The sequence below is a fragment of the Bombus vancouverensis genome, unplaced genomic scaffold, assembly GCF_051014615.1.
Source record: "Bombus vancouverensis nearcticus unplaced genomic scaffold, iyBomVanc1_principal scaffold0053, whole genome shotgun sequence".
NCBI lineage: Eukaryota > Metazoa > Arthropoda > Insecta > Hymenoptera > Apidae > Bombus > Bombus vancouverensis.
In genome coordinates this window covers 294,193-312,169 of record NW_027468944.1, presented here as the reverse complement: position 1 = coordinate 312,169, position 17,977 = coordinate 294,193, and the positions used below count along the sequence as shown (strand labels likewise).

At 39.0% G+C, this 17,977-nt stretch overlaps 1 long non-coding RNA gene and 1 other non-coding gene across 2 annotated transcripts in view; both read right to left on the bottom strand.

Moving 5' to 3' along the window:
* The window catches only part of LOC143304746 (uncharacterized), a 106,299-nt gene that overhangs the window by 75,990 nt on the left and 12,332 nt on the right, over window positions 1-17,977 (bottom strand). The gene's annotated exons all lie outside the window — the stretch shown is intronic.
* LOC143304760 (5S ribosomal RNA) lies at window positions 2,812-2,930 on the bottom strand. Its single transcript, XR_013061406.1, has one exon. It is a non-coding gene; the product is annotated as a 5S ribosomal RNA (ribosomal RNA).

The following is a 17,977-nucleotide window of genomic DNA, read 5'->3' as shown; positions in this document are numbered from 1 at the left end:
TGTCCTGCTTCTTTAGCGGGGTCACGACCAATCGGCATCAAGCTTTCCTTCGGGGAAAACTAAGAGGGAGTCAGTCAGCAGTCGGTCAGTGAGTCAGTCAGGCAGCCAGTCAGTCAGTCAGCAGTCGGTCAGTGAGTCAGTCAGGCAGCCAGTCAGTCAGTCAGCAACCTCGGGAAGTCTCAGTTCGCAGCAACGATTCGCGCTTACGCTCTCGCCCTCTCATCCCCTGATCTTACGTTCTAACCGAGTCCAACCGTATCCCGGTTGCTGTTAATTCACCACTCAGTGTATACACAGTGTCTTAATAAAACACAACTGAAAACCCGTTACAGCAGTGTGCACTTCAATTAACCACCTCTATTAGCCTAAACGCAATAGGGGATCGATCATCTCGCGGCGTCGATTGAACAATCGTAACAGGAATTTACGACTCCTGTTGATGCGCTTCTACACGATCGTGTCTCCCCGCGAGTGAAAGAACACTAACTTTTTGTTAAAACGTAGAATATTCACCAAGTGTAAAGACACTATGTAACTCGCTACTGAGACATCACGAGAGAGAATGACTTTCCGTCAGGGTGATGCTGCAGAGGAAAACTGTGATGGGGTGTGTCTAAGGACACGAGGTCATCGGATTCGTCGAGAAAAGCCCTTGTTCGGAAAGTGAGGGAAATTGACGTTGCTGTCAATTGGTCAATTTCCATGTTGGTATCGAGAAAAGGATGCTAGCCGCCCTCGAGGGAAGGTTGCTAGTGGGAAGCGTCGTTCGTGAAAAAAATACATTTCCCCTATCTTCACGTAGTTGGGACAAAAACTGTTTGTCTGTTTGACGGACTTTAGTAAACTAAATCTTAAAATTTATAACGGGTTCTCAAGCTTGCTGAACATGTACTGTGGAGATGCATCGACATCTGGTAATCATTTTAGCCGGAGAATAGGGTCTGCGTGTGGCGAGCCACGGGACAGAAACCGTTGGAATGTTTACTGTCGAGTGCCGCTACAATTATTTCTTTTAAGGAGAGCTATAGAATTTCTCTATACCTCTGTTAGAGAAAGCGTTCATCCCTTGACCGCGGCTACATTCGGCGACTGATTGTCGCCTCGAGCCCAAATTCATTATCACAAATCTCGAACAAATACAATCGGATTGAATAACGACAATTGCTTAATTGCGGCTATAGTAGAATCTAGATTAATGTGTTAAGGGGTTTTCCCAAATTCCAAAGGGAAGGCTTCGGTGTCCTTTTATCTCCGACATATACATATAAATGTGATATAAATTATATCGTGTTTGGCCTCATTTTAATCAGAAAAATCTCACAAAAAAGTCAGTAAAAATTTAATTAAAAAAAATTAAACATAAGGTTTAACCATTGACTGATGGATAATTAGTATTCTTTCATGGACGATTGAATTCGGATCATTTTACACTACTCAACCGTCGAACTTAGTGGCGTGTTAAAGGGAACGCTAGGGCCCTGTAGGTTGATTTCCCCCCAGTAACGGGAATGACGACCGATTAATTGCGATCAATCATACAGAAAATATAACGAATTGATTATAAAAATAGTATGCTAATAAATAATTGATATTGTTTTACGAAAAGAATAACTGTTAGCATTTTATGCAAGCGTTGGATGAAAAAGGCCGACATTGTTTGACCGATATGTATCTCATTAAGCCGACTCTCACACCTTTTCCTGTTTCGTTTGCGCTGTCTTCTCTAAGTAATTCACTACTGTACAAAACTCTACTGTAATTCATCGCCAAGGAGACACGATTTTCGAACAACTATGAAGACAATACGTGTATGTGACTTTACGTATAAATGTTCGTGAAGATGAACGATGTGCATACGTCCACCTAAATGTATGAAATTTTACTCAGGTGGCTACACCTTTTAGGCCAAACGGTGTTCCATTGAATTCATAGTGAAAACGGGTTGTAGAAAAAACAGCTGGACGTCTCTGTTTCGAAGAAAAGTTGTGCCATTGTAGATTTTGGACTCGTGCTTGAAAGATTATCTCATCAGGTTATTTATATCACATAACTTGTGCTGTTTGGTTGGTTGGTTGGTTGGTTGGTAGACAAGTAATATGAACTTTATGCGCATAATTAATTTATGGTGTTACTGGTTTATTTAATCAACTATGTTATATCCGTTGTTTTCTATGATATCCGTTGCGTTATCATAGAAAGAGACTGGATTTGATTAGGAAAAGAAAACCAAGCTGTTTATGTTTCTTCCATCCAAAATCTTTTACAACGACCAGAACGTACAGCAATTAGTATGGTTTCACCTTCTTTGTCTTTTTAACGTGAAAGTAAATATTCACTTAAACCACGAATGACATAATGGATTAGACGTATGTAATGAATATTCGGTATCGAGTTTGCTATATGTTAACAAATTTATTACATCGTCATCCGTGGAATAAAAATTGGAATAAATATAAATAGCCGTTTTGTGCAAACGGCGGCCATAGAGTGTGGAAAGTAAAAACTACTGCAGGAATCAGTGTAATAGATGCATAGATAATTGGTGCGTTAAATCTATTGTGCAGTTCATGAATTATAGCGCACAGTACTAGTGTATAATGTACATGAAATTACACTTACGTGCTAGACAACAATTTATAAGTAGTACGTGATTCAGCAATAGTCTATTGACTTTCAAACAAGCGTACTTGAATGTATAACGAATAACCACGACATTGACATACGCTGTAATACTAAAAGTATATTTTTAACACGATGTACATGACCATAAATTATTAAGAAAAGTAGGAAGAATTGGAAAAAATTAAAAAAAGCCAACACCACACGGAGTTCCCAAGCGGTCACCCATCTAAGTACTATCCGTGCCCTACGTTGCTTAACTTTCGTGATCGGACGAGAACGAGTGCACTCAACGTGGTATGAGAGTTGGCTGAAGTGAGTAATTTTGTTACTTGCTCTTAATATTCAGGAAAAAAGAAGTGGTTAGTTGACTGTAGACCTCCGAGCAGGACGGACCTCTCAGTGCGCGCGTCAAAGTAGACAAACATTCACTAAAGTAGAAGGAATAAGTGACAAAAAGTGACAAAAAGTGAAAAATATTGCATTGACATCATCTCTATAAATACAAATAAGAATAAAAATAAAATAAAATAAAATAAGACAAAATAAAATTGTATAAAAAGATAGAAGTTACCGATAATGAAGCCAAAAGCAACGAAACGGAACCCACCGTGGACCCGATAAAAAAAGCCATCAAGAGAAAAATAATCACACAAAAAACAGCCAAAAAAATCAAGAATAGTTTAAGACTTTCCGCTCAAAAGACGCGGAAACTCAACCCACAACCAAACCTGGTGGCCAGGACGAAAAGACTAGTAAACATCCTATGAAACACAGTTATAGATTATCACTCCAGCCAAGAAGAAAAGGCTAAAGAAATGAAAAACATGAAGCCCGTAAGAGCTACCTCGCCTCCAGCAATCATAACAAAAAACAGATTTAGTATACTACAATCTGAACCAGAGTGTTACGCCGGGCGACCCTCTGCCTGGCCCAGGTCACTCACCGCGGGCCAGACGGACACCAGATGTCCGCTCTTCCGTACGGCGTACCCTCGATAGCCTTAGGTATCTTCCATAAATCTCAGGAATTTCCTAGTAGAGGTCCTTCAAACCAAACAAACGTCTGTTTCCGAAGAATTTCTAAAGACTCTTGTCTACCACGGCTTGACAAGGGAAAGTTAGTTTTTCTCGCCTATTGTTACGACCGTTCGCGGAGAGACGCGGTCGCGAGGAAAACGCGTCAGCGAGAGGCGTAAATTCTCGCTACGATTCGGTGAATCGACGCCGCGAAGTAGTCGTTCCCCTGTTTCGGTTAAGATAACAGAGGTGGTTGATTGAATATGACACAGTAGTAAGTTATATTTCACCGTTTATTCCACAACTTATAACGAGGATAGTTACACTGGTGCGTGTGTACGAGATGATTGAGTGACTGATCTGCGGGTGTGTCTACCCGCTCGAAGGATGTTGACCGTTCGAAGGATGTGAAATCAGTACCGTCTTGGGAGACGATGATGTGTCGGAGGAAAGCTAAGGATGGGTGTGTCTAGCGCACGGGACCATCGGATTTGTTGGTGACGATTTTAGTTAGGAGAATGAGGGAATTGGCTTCGTTGTTAATTGGTTAAACGAAGGGTCTTAACCGCCCTCGAGAGAAAGTGGTTAGTGGGAGGAAAGTTGCAGCATAGGTGTTACGTCGCGTAACACTCTACCTAGCCCAGGCCACACACCGCGGGCAATATGGCAACCAGATGTCTTCGGATACTCGCAGCGTATCCTCCACAGTTTCAAGAACCTTCCATAAATCTCATAGATTTCCTAGGAAAGGTCCTTCAAACAAAACAAACATCTGGTTCGGAAGAATTTCCAAAGACTATTGTCTACCACGGCTTAACTAAGGAAAGTTGGTTTTTCTCACGCACGCTCCGTGTGGTGTTGGCTTTTTTTAATTTTTTCCAATTCTTCCTACTTTTCTTAATAATTTATGGTCATGTACATCGTGTTAAAAATATACTTTTAGTATTACAGCGTATGTCAATGTCGTGGTTATTCGTTATACATTCAAGTACGCTTGTTTGAAAGTCAATAGACTATTGCTGAATCACGTACTACTTATAAATTGTTGTCTAGCACGTAAGTGTAATTTCATGTACATTATACACTAGTACTGTGCGCTATAATTCATGAACTGCACAATAGATTTAACGCACCAATTATCTATGCATCTATTACACTGATTCCTGCAGTAGTTTTTACTTTCCACACTCTATGGCCGCCGTTTGCACAAAACGGCTATTTATATTTATTCCAATTTTTATTCCACGGATGACGATGTAATAAATTTGTTAACATATAGCAAACTCGATACCGAATATTCATTACATACGTCTAATCCATTATGTCATTCGTGGTTTAAGTGAATATTTACTTTCACGTTAAAAAGACAAAGAAGGTGAAACCATACTAATTGCTGTACGTTCTGGTCGTTGTAAAAGATTTTGGATGGAAGAAACATAAACAGCTTGGTTTTCTTTTCCTAATCAAATCCAGTCTCTTTCTATGATAACGCAACGGATATCATAGAAAACAACGGATATAACATAGTTGATTAAATAAACCAGTAACACCATAAATTAATTATGCGCATAAAGTTCATATTACTTGTCTACCAACCAACCAACCAACCAACCAAACAGCACAAGTTATGTGATATAAATAACCTGATGAGATAATCTTTCAAGCACGAGTCCAAAATCTACAATGGCACAACTTTTCTTCGAAACAGAGACGTCCAGCTGTTTTTTCTACAACCCGTTTTCACTATGAATTCAATGGAACACCGTTTGGCCTAAAAGGTGTAGCCACCTGAGTAAAATTTCATACATTTAGGTGGACGTATGCACATCGTTCATCTTCACGAACATTTATACGTAAAGTCACATACACGTATTGTCTTCATAGTTGTTCGAAAATCGTGTCTCCTTGGCGATGAATTACAGTAGAGTTTTGTACAGTAGTGAATTACTTAGAGAAGACAGCGCAAGCGAAACAGGAAAAGGTGTGAGAGTCGGCTTAATAAGATACATATCGGTCAAACAATGTCGGCCTTTTTCATCCAACGCTTGCATAAAATGCTAACAGTTATTCTTTTCGTAAAACAATATCAATTATTTATTAGCATACTATTTTTATAATCAATTCGTTATATTTTCTGTATGATTGATCGCAATTAATCGGTCGTCATTCCCGTTACTGGGGGGAAATCAACCTACAGGGCCCTAGCGTTCCCTTTAACACGCCACTAAGTTCGACGGTTGAGTAGTGTAAAATGATCCGAATTCAATCGTCCATGAAAGAATACTAATTATCCATCAGTCAATGGTTAAACCTTATGTTTAATTTTTTTTAATTAAATTTTTACTGACTTTTTTGTGAGATTTTTCTGATTAAAATGAGGCCAAACACGATATAATTTATATCACATTTATATGTATATGTCGGAGATAAAAGGACACCGAAGCCTTCCCTTTGGAATTTGGGAAAACCCCTTAACACATTAATCTAGATTCTACTATAGCCGCAATTAAGCAATTGTCGTTATTCAATCCGATTGTATTTGTTCGAGATTTGTGATAATGAATTTGGGCTCGAGGCGACAATCAGTCGCCGAATGTAGCCGCGGTCAAGGGATGAACGCTTTCTCTAACAGAGGTATAGAGAAATTCTATAGCTCTCCTTAAAAGAAATAATTGTAGCGGCACTCGACAGTAAACATTCCAACGGTTTCTGTCCCGTGGCTCGCCACACGCAGACCCTATTCTCCGGCTAAAATGATTACCAGATGTCGATGCATCTCCACAGTACATGTTCAGCAAGCTTGAGAACCCGTTATAAATTTTAAGATTTAGTTTACTAAAGTCCGTCAAACAGACAAACAGTTTTTGTCCCAACTACGTGAAGATAGGGGAAATGTATTTTTTTCACGAACGACGCTTCCCACTAGCAACCTTCCCTCGAGGGCGGCTAGCATCCTTTTCTCGATACCAACATGGAAATTGACCAATTGACAGCAACGTCAATTTCCCTCACTTTCCGAACAAGGGCTTTTCTCGACGAATCCGATGACCTCGTGTCCTTAGACACACCCCATCACAGTTTTCCTCTGCAGCATCACCCTGACGGAAAGTCATTCTCTCTCGTGATGTCTCAGTAGCGAGTTACATAGTGTCTTTACACTTGGTGAATATTCTACGTTTTAACAAAAAGTTAGTGTTCTTTCACTCGCGGGGAGACACGATCGTGTAGAAGCGCATCAACAGGAGTCGTAAATTCCTGTTACGATTGTTCAATCGACGCCGCGAGATGATCGATCCCCTATTGCGTTTAGGCTAATAGAGGTGGTTAATTGAAGTGCACACTGCTGTAACGGGTTTTCAGTTGTGTTTTATTAAGACACTGTGTATACACTGAGTGGTGAATTAACAGCAACCGGGATACGGTTGGACTCGGTTAGAACGTAAGATCAGGGGATGAGAGGGCGAGAGCGTAAGCGCGAATCGTTGCTGCGAACTGAGACTTCCCGAGGTTGCTGACTGACTGACTGGCTGCCTGACTGACTCACTGACCGACTGCTGACTGACTGACTGGCTGCCTGACTGACTCACTGACCGACTGCTGACTGACTCCCTCTTAGTTTTCCCCGAAGGAAAGCTTGATGCCGATTGGTCGTGACCCCGCTAAAGAAGCAGGACATGAGGAATTTCTCACCAGTGTCCGGGGTGATTTTATTGCTGGGGAAAACCAGTCGTTTCTATCCTATGTTTATGTGTTGGGTTTTCTCGTTCGGTGACTACCTGCCTTTTCCGAGCCTTTTTTAATAGCATAACAAACTCAAGGATTTTGCTAATCCGGACATAAACCGAAATGCTTCTAGACAACTAGATTGCTCGACACACATCTGGAAACAATTTAGCTAGAAGGTGACGTTTTATGGCCGGTCATTGAGTTTATTGGGGGTCTGGAAGCAGGTAGGTGGGCCGCTGGCCGCCAGGTAGCGTTGGCTGGGGTTCCGCTGCTCCATGCGACGCAACAGTTAGTTTAGTAATACTTGTACCGTAGACAAGCAAGTTGAGTACAACTTGGACTTTGGAAGGAAGCGCATTTTGTTATTCCGCTGACCGCGGATTCGTTATTGAACGTAGGATTATTGTCATTAGCATCTCGAGTATCTAATTACTACGGCTACTTGTCAAATTCTGTAATAATCATATTTGTACTAGTAAATATCTTCTCTGTTACATAACAACAATGGCTAATACAAATGAAGATTCGTTACACGCACCTAACCCTAATCATAATGTGAACCCGAAATATATATGCCAGAAATAATATATATGTCGGAGATGAAAGGAAAGCCGAAGCCTTTCCTTGGAAATTTTGGGAATATCCTCTAGTACTTTAGTCTAGATTTTATTATAGCTGTAATTGTTTAAAATTTGTGATAGCGAGATTGGGTTCGAGGTGACAATTGGTCGCCGAACGTAGCCACGCTAACGAGATAAGCGTTTTGCCTAACGGAGGTCTGGAGTAGTTGTATGGGTTTTCTGAGAAGTGAGATTGTGGCGGCATGCGGCCTCGAGAGCGGGCCTAGCCACGTGTGAGGTTACGTCGGAGGTGCCGATACAATGGGACATACATTGTATCAATAACCAAACTCCAAGCAGAAACTGCCTAGCAACGGCGTTCGGAACTTTCTCGATGCTTCTAACGAGTGCGTATAAAATTTCAGACGAGGCCGGCATTCGTGCGATTGCCTTGGAGAGTGACACCTCGAGCATTTTCGTCAATCGTATTTTGTGCCTAAGATTATTTTTACGCTTAGTAAAGAGTTATCTCGTTGGCCGTGGATTCGTTTGAACCCAACAAACACATTGTTAATAGTGTACATTAAATACATTATTCGTAAATCATATTATTCATTAATCTTACTATTCGTTAAGCTTATTATTCATTAGACTTATTATCTGTTAAACTTAATTATTCGTATAATTTATTATTTATTAACTTCATTGTTCATCAAATTTATTATTCATTAGACTTAATTATTTGTTAAGCTTTGTGATAGTCTTGTATATACGCGTACATATTGTCACGTCCCGCGCTCCGCACGCGCCGTAACGAGAACAAGAAAACTATCCCATGCAAAACGCGCGAATAAAGATTTGAATGCACAAACGAACACACGGCGCTACGAAACTAAAGGAAGGATTAACAAGGCAATTAACACCGCAACGATTCGAGGAATTGCATACAGAAATTCTATCATCAAACACAATTATGTAAACACACATTAAACGCACAATAATCTAGAAACAAAACCTTCAATACTATGTTGTCACAATACAAGATATATATGTATATATGAAATCAAATGATTGACACATAACCTCAAATACACAACACTATATCACTAAAGAATCTGAATGAAAATCACTTTGCCAGAAATATATACATATATACGTGTGCGTGTTCTATCTTATTAAAAGAAATTAATATAAAACAAATAATTAACATTTCATTTCGTATGAACACTATACGGGCAAGAGAAATAGGCATATAAATACGTATATACATATATATATATGTACGTGTGAGTGCATATGTTTTGTATTATCGAATGCTCTATAAAATAAACTACTCGAAACAATAAATAACGCGATCAAAGAATTACAAAACATTAGCTATACTGAAGTAACACACAACATAAACATATATATATACGTATATTCACACGAGATATACTACTGTCACTTTAAAATAATGTTAATAAATAAATGTTCTGATTGCGGTAGAATAAGGAAAAACGAGCGACAGACGAAAATTTACTTCGATATCAAACAAAACTAAAGACCCGCCACTAAAACTTTACTGATCACATTTATGAGCAGCCATGTTGGATTTATACGCGTCATGGCGACAGGAATATTAGGGATTAATGGAAGTCAGGCCCGAGAAACAAATCATGAAAACACATTGTTAACACTTTTCTTTAATAAATTTTGTGCGCAACTACAAATGTATAAAAAATATATATATATATATATAAAAGGGGGGCAATATAAAAATAAAAAAATAATATATATAATAAATAATAACAAACGTAAATAACCTAACACTATCAGATTTAAAATATATATATACAACACAAAACAAAATATATCAAAAATTAATAACAATAAGGAACATCAAACAGCGAACCAACGAAATTGAAGCAGCTACACTAAATCAAAATAGAAACAAGGAGCTCCGGGATAAAGTTCGCTGAACTCACGCATACACCAATAGCGCACAACAGGGGAAATTCCCTTTCTCCCAGAAGCATGGTGACGAAGATGCGCCTCCAAAACCTCTTCGGGAATTTCATTCGCAAAACGAACTTTCACGCAACGATCAGTATCAACGATTTCAACCAGAGGGGGTTCCCCTCACAGGACTGATAGAAAACTAAGTTGAAATATGGAACTTACATTTTGTCACGTACGATTCCGAGAAGCCCAAAACTGCAACATCCCGATTCCCACGGAAGCGTACCCCCAGCGGACCACCACCCCGTGGGGGATGGCATTATAAATAAGCATAGCAACATAGCGCAGCGTTCATTAGTTTGTTCATAAATCTTGCGATCGTTTGTTATTACGGCTCATCATTCTTTGCGTCCATTACTGCGTTTAGAATTTGTATAAGTATTTTTGCGTTTCGGGGTCTTTAGTTTTTCGGTAAAGAAAAAGGAGTCGCGATTAAATAAAAGAAAATTTTAAGTCCTCATTACGGTATTAATTCAGTTAGCGAGTTACTCAATTTGTATCGAAATAGCTTAATAAAGTAAAGGCTGGTAAAAACCCTATATTCGAGATTAAATAATAAACCCAACAAACCTCGTCGATCACCGAAACACCTGGAGTAATGGCACCCGATAGCACCTTTTCCTCAAGGTAAGAGAATTAATTTTAAAAACTTTCTTCTTCTCTGGTAATCTCGTTGTCCTCGAGAATTGAATTAAAAACCTCCTATCATCGATTTCATTCATTTTCGCGAACGGTTTTAAAGATAGAAACATTGCTTAAATTTTAAACAAAGGTGTTGTCCGTTGTGTCGGCTTGTGCGAACGGTGTTTTCAACTACTGAAACATCCTCTGATCTTCGCATTCCTCCTCCCATTGTTGGTAAAATATTACCCGTCTTTGGGCAAGGCTTGCGAAATCACACGAGTTCCACGCAGAGAGGATCGTTAGAATCATCCTCGTTAATTAAACTCAAAAGGCAAGAAGATCGTGGCGACAGACTTCATCGTGGTAAATGAATTGAGTTTCGGTCCTAACGACAAACTACTACGGCGGAATTAAAAGAGAAGAAGAAGTCGAACGTAAAAATAAATTTATATAAAACAACGAACAATCTCATATTCCTATCTAATCCAGCAACGCTAAAATATAAATATCCAGCTAATAAAATATATATATATAATAACCTAAGCAATTCTACGTCAAAATAAAAATCCGTTCAACGAGGAAAAATATTCATTGTACCCAGCTTTAATCCTCTCCCGCGCTAGTATCCCTGCGCATAGCAAGTTAGCCGAAAAGTGAAATTCGTTTACCAGTTGCATTAAGCGTCAGTTAACGCTACCCTTTAAACGCAAAAGAAAATAATAAAAATAAAATATTTTGAAATAGTCTTTAGACTATTTCTGGTGGCAGCAACTATCGTATTAATTAATTACCTAAATCGGAATTAAATACACAATAATATCATTTCAACTTATTTCCCTTCAGATTACATACAAACTCAAACTATAAAAAAAAAAAATTTTTCAGTAAAATTTAAACTTAAGATTTGATCGATTTAAACAAACAAATTAATACGTAACATTTAGAGTAGTAAATTTTTGGTGGCAGCGGTGGGATCCGCTTCACGGAGGATTAAAGTTGGTTTAAACGATTTGACACGCTCCATAGTAGATTAAAGTTGTCACACTTGTTAATAAAATATATATTTAAAAAACAATGGCGACTGTAGTGGAATCGTTTGACGAAGAAATGGTTTTGACATTGTCGGAAAAGCTTAAAGCATGGGATGCGAACTTTCGCGATATGAGTGCAAAACTCGCCGAATTACAAAGCGGATTATTCGAACTTAAAACGAAACAGGAACCTCAAACACCCAAATCGCCGCCGACAGCGCAACAGGAAACGGTCCAGACAGGTGGACATACCCAGCCAATTAAGCTAAAAGACGCGATCGAATCGGTGCCAGTGTTTGACGGATATCGACCATCGGTATTCCATTTTTTAAGAGCTTGTGAGCGCGCGCGAAATATGATTCCCAGATATCAAGAACCTCAATTGGTAAAATTGTTAGTAAATAAGCTTCGTGGACACGCGTTCCTCGCCATCGAAGACACGGAATTAATGAGTTTAAATGATTTCGGAAACAAATTAAAGGATCTATTCGGCCCAAAGAAATCTCTTAATGAATATAAGGGAGAATTAGGAACGATATTTCAACGACCCGGGGAAGATATATTAGATTATATGGATCGCGTTAGAAATCTTAGATTAGCAATAATGGACGGAGAAAGAGGCGACTACGGCATCATATCCCCCGACGTACAAGATACTATAGATTGGGAAACGAGAGAAGCTTTCGTTAAAGGACTTCCGAACGAGGTATATGTACGAGTAAAAATAACAGGGTACCATACTTTAGAAGATGCGTATCGTCAAGCCGTTAAAGCAACACACGAATTGAGACAAATAACCGACAGAACGCGACCCCATCGACCGACACCCTCGAACTATTACAAACGCGATAACGCACGTCCCTCGAACACTAATAACAATATCAGAAACAACCGCCAAGATCGAAGATCAGTACCTCCATCGCAGAATTTTCCGAATACTAATAGACAAAATATCATGTGTAACTATTGTAAAAAAACCCGGACATTTAGTGAAGGACTGTTACAAATTTAAAGCCCGAGTAGACGCCGGATTAATCGTACCCTACGCTTCGAGACCGTCGGGAAACCAAACACGTCCTTCGGGAGAATGGGGCGAGCCACGAGGGAACGATACGCCGAATCGCCCGAGAGTACAAGCGGCAATCAGGCGACCGGCGCCGACGGCAACAAACAGGACGAGGGCAGCCACCCACGCGAGATCAACTCCACCACCCATAACGAGAGACGGAGCGAACGCAATGCCGACTATAAGATCGAACGAACAGCCACTAAATACTGTGGGGGAGTCATCCCACAACCAAACAAGGCCACAGACAGGGAATCCAGAATCTCAAGACAAAAGGGAAAGAGCGAAGCACAAGCAACCGGCGAAGGAAAATCATCAAGAGTTGAATTCAGATTCGGAAGGCGACCTCTCCGAATTATTTCAGTAAAATTTAACGATTCTCCAACGACCCCAACTGCACGAATAGTTTCCCCAAATCTAAAAACCAAGACGAGTTTATTGTTAGACTCTGGATCGGAAATCAATATTATCAAGAAACCTGCTTTACCCGATTCAGCCATCATCGACGAGAAAGAATCAATTGAAGTGCGAGGAATTACGGCAACGAGCCTGGTCTCCCTAGGGCAGACGGTAATACAGGTCGCGGGCCATCCGGTTATTTTTCACGTAGTCGATGATTCATTACTAATCGATCAAGACGGAATCTTAGGATCCGAATTTTTTGCAGGTTGTAAAGCTCGTTTAGATTATGAAGAAAAACATATCAAATGGGGAAATATTTATATTCCCTTCGACACTAAGGAGAAAATAATTATACCGAAGCGAAGTTCAATAACGTGTTCAATTAATATCGCTAATCCAGAGATAAAAGAGGGATTTATTCCAAGAATCGAGCCGAGCAAGGGAATCTATTTCGGAAATGCAGTTGTGAGGAATCATAAAGGAAAAGGCTATATAAGAGTAATAAATACTACTTCAAGAGATTACGAATTTACAACACCGACGATGGTAATTAAGGAATTTGAAAATCCCTCCCCGCTTCCTAGGACAGCGTGTAATACAGTTTTAAAATCGAAGGAAAGTAGATACGAAAAAATAAATGAGTTATTACGACTCGAACACTTGAACGAAGAAGAAAAGGAAAATGTAAAAAAATTGATTCGTAACAATCAAGATAGATTTCATATTCCAGGAGATACATTGGAGGCAACTGAAGTTCTGCAACATAGAATAATTACCACAGATAATATACCAATTAATACCAAACAGTATCGATATCCGCCAATACATCGAGAAGAGATAAATCGACAGATTCAAGAATTGCTAGATACGGACGTAGTGGAACCATCAATATCTCCATATAACTCCCCGTTATGGATTGTGCCCAAAAAACCCGATTCGCAAGGAAATAAACGCTGGAGATTAGTTATCGATTATAGAAAATTGAACGATAAAACGATTGGCGATGCCTTCCCATTACCCAACATCACAGAAATATTGGATCAATTAGGAAGTGCAAAATATTTTTCCACGTTTGACTTAGCATCAGGCTTTCACCAGATCCGTATGTCGCAAGAGGACGCCCACAAAACGGCATTTTCGACACCATACGGACATTTTCAATTCAAAAGAATGCCCTTTGGATTAAAAAATGCCCCAGCAACATTTCAACGTTTAATGAACTCGGTATTATCGGGTCTGCAAGGAATAGAACTATTCGTCTATCTGGATGACATAGTGATTTATTCCAGATCTCTCCAGGAACACGAAATTAAATTTAATAAATTAATGGAAAGACCGAGGACAGCCAAATTACGATTACAACCCGATAAGTGTGAATTTTTACGGCATGAGGTGAATTATTTGGGACATATAATTAGTGAGGATGGCGTGAAACCCGATCCAAAAAAGGTCGAAGCCGTATCAAAATTTCCACGACCAAAGAAGGCGAAAAATATCAAACAATTTCTGGGACTAGCAGGATATTACAGAAGATTTATACCCGATTTCTCCAAGGTCGCGAAACCATTGACACAACTATTAAAGAAAGATACTCCCTTCAAATGGACGGAAAATCAAGAAGATGCATTCAATAATTTAAAAACAGCGTTAATGACGAAGCCCATTCTACAATATCCAGACTTTTCTAAACCTTTTAACCTTACCACAGACGCATCAGGATATGCAATAAGCGGTGTACTGAGTCAAGGGCCAATCGGAAAGGATTTGCCGATTGCGTATGCCTCAAGACTATTAAATTCTGCCGAACAAAACTACTCTACTGTCACGGTGGTCGTGAGAACGCAACGAAAGGATGATTATGCCTCACATACCTTGGTCAGCAAAATGATGGCTAAGCAGTAATAGAAACCCTATGTGACCGGCATCCAGCGATAGCCCCTCCACAGGAGCCGGGTCCTTGATATAAAAAAGTACCTCTCGAGTCGTTGTAAGAACATTCTTTTCTGTGCTGTTTGACCATTCTGTATTGTTACTCTGTCAGTGTTCAATAAATTTTCTAATAACAATCAAAATTTAAGTACGAATTTCTCACCTTGCGTGCGGAACGTGAAATTACCCCGAATCGACGTGACACTACCATAGAAAAGGAGTGTCTGGCAATTGTTTACAGCGCAATGCACTTCCGACCGTATCTTTACGGAAGAAAGTTTACTATCGTAACCGATCATAAACCTTTAGTGTGGATGCATTCTATCAAAGATCCTACTTCTAGAATTTGGAAATGGAAATTAAAATTATCGGACTTTGAATTTGATATTGTATACAAAGAAGGCAGAGCGAACGCAAACGCAGACGCATTATCTAGGAACCCTCCAGAAGTTTGTTTACCAATCAGAAAGAGAGAGGAAGTCTCACCGATTCGCTATCCTGTCCCAAAAAGATTCGAAATAGACACGTCAACGGAAGACTCTCCCGTATTCGAAGCCAAACCACGCGTCTTGCCTCAACCCAGTGATTCCAAAAACCAAGGAAAGGGTTTTACCCGAAAACATTTTACAATAGAAGAAACCCCCATAAAATATTTAGACCAAGCACTAACAGAAATCAATGTAAGTACAGACAGAGAAATAACCAATCGAGAAAAGGAAGACACGGACACGACAAGCGAAAAAGAAACCTCCACTGTAGTTCCAGAACTAATTCAACAACAAGAAAAGGACACGAGACCTACGATAATTGCGGAACTAAAAATTTCGGAAACCCGAGACTCAATTGCAAGAGTAAGTGACCATAAAGTAGTATTTATAGATATACACGGCAAACCGATAGATAAAGGAGCCTTAGAAATGAAGGAAACGGGAAAATTGCCTCGTTATGAAGATTTAATGTTAGAAAAAGCAAGATTGAATTACGATTCCGGAAAATACATTGTATCCCTACCGATAAAGGAAAATAGAAATATTCCAATAACACCAGACAATTTATTAAACTCGCTAAGATCTCTATTAGACGTAGTAAATGAAAAACAGTTAACTTCGTTTAGCATTAGCAAAGGAAACTTGGAGGAAATACCCTGGCGATATACAATCAGAAAATTAAAGGAAATATTTATGGAAAAAACCTTATCCATCACCATTTGCACTGGAGAAGTAATTACTCCACCTGTGGAAGCGCGGAACAACATAATACGAGAAAAACATGAATCAAGCGTAGCAGGACACAAAGGAATTACCAAAACTTATCAAAGAATACGACAACACTACTATTGGGAAAATATGAAAAAGGAAATTCAAGATTACGTAAGAACATGTAAGGAATGTCAATTAAAGAAACTCACAAGAATAAAAGCAAAACAACCAATGGTACTTACAGACACACCAGGTAAAGCATTCGATAAAATTAGTATGGATATTGTAGGACCATTACCAAAAACTCAAAAGGGAAATGAATATATATTAACCATCCAAGATTTATTAACAAAATACTCAATTGGGATTCCACTAGGAGGAATCTCTTCAGCCGAGATAGCGGACGCTTTTGTAAAGCGATTTATTTGTCGTTTCGGATCACCGAGAGCTATTCTCACTGATCAAGGAACGAACTTTACATCCTCACTAATGAAGAAAGTAGCAAAGAGATTCCGCATCAAACAATACACCACGACGGCATATCATCCACAAAGTAACGGTTCAATCGAAAGATCTCACCACGTACTGATTGAATATCTCAAATTATACATTGAAAATTCCAGAAATTGGGACGAATGGGTAGAATTAGCTATGTTTTCTTATAATACCTCTGTACACGAAGGAACGAAATTCTCTCCGCACGAATTAGTTTTTGGACATTTAGCCAGAGAACCTACTGGTGAAGTAATAATCGAAGAGAACATGGAACCAACATACGCAGAATATCTCGAAGACCTGTTCGATAAAATTAACACCGTACAACGAATGGCAAGAGAAAATTTAATAAAATCCAAACTAAGATCAAAAGAATATTACGACCGACGAATCAACCCCCAGGATTTTAAAGTAGGAGATTCGATATATTTACTAAAAGAACTCAGTAAAGGAAAATTCTCCGATCAATATACTGGACCATATAAAGTGCTAGAAATCCTGCAGAACCAAAACGTCAAGATTGAAGTAAAAGGGATTCCGCGAACAGTGCACTTAAACAAGCTAAAACTAGCGCATAATCGAAATAAACAATGAATAAAGTGATTTCAGTGGGCAACGTAGTGCAGTAGTGTATGTTGTAGTGCTGTTCGTCGAATAATACAGATATCGAACACCTAAAAGGAAAAAGGGAAAATTATTATATGTGTTTCAATTATTGCTTAAATATAAAACGTGTTAACTCAATGAACAATTAACTAGTGAAAGTGAAAGTTACCTTGTGAACAAGTGATCAACATACAAGAAAGTGTACGTGCAAGTATAGGTTATGGATCGTTGTTTGTGGAACATAATGTATGACAGCTACCTAAAATAAGTGAATAAATTAGTCTCAATTGTCTCAGTGCAAAATACGAGGTTACTAAGTGTTATAACTATATTGTGGATAAATCAAAAGGAAGTGTGACACTGTTCGTCGAATAATACAGATAGCGAAAACCTAAAAAAGAAAAAAAAAAGGAAAATTATCATGTGTACTCCAATTATTGTTTGAATATACAACGTGTTGATTCAATAAAATTAAAAGAGTGAAAGTGAAAGTTACCTTGTGAACAAGTAATCATCATACGAGAAGGTTTACGTGCAAAATAGGTTATGGATCTCTGTTTGCGAAACACCATGTACAACAGCCAGCTGAAAAATAAATGAACCAATTAACTTCAATTGCCTTAATGCAAAATACAACAGTACTAAATGTTATAACAATACTGTGGAAGCATTGCACTGTTCATCGAACAACACAGATGGC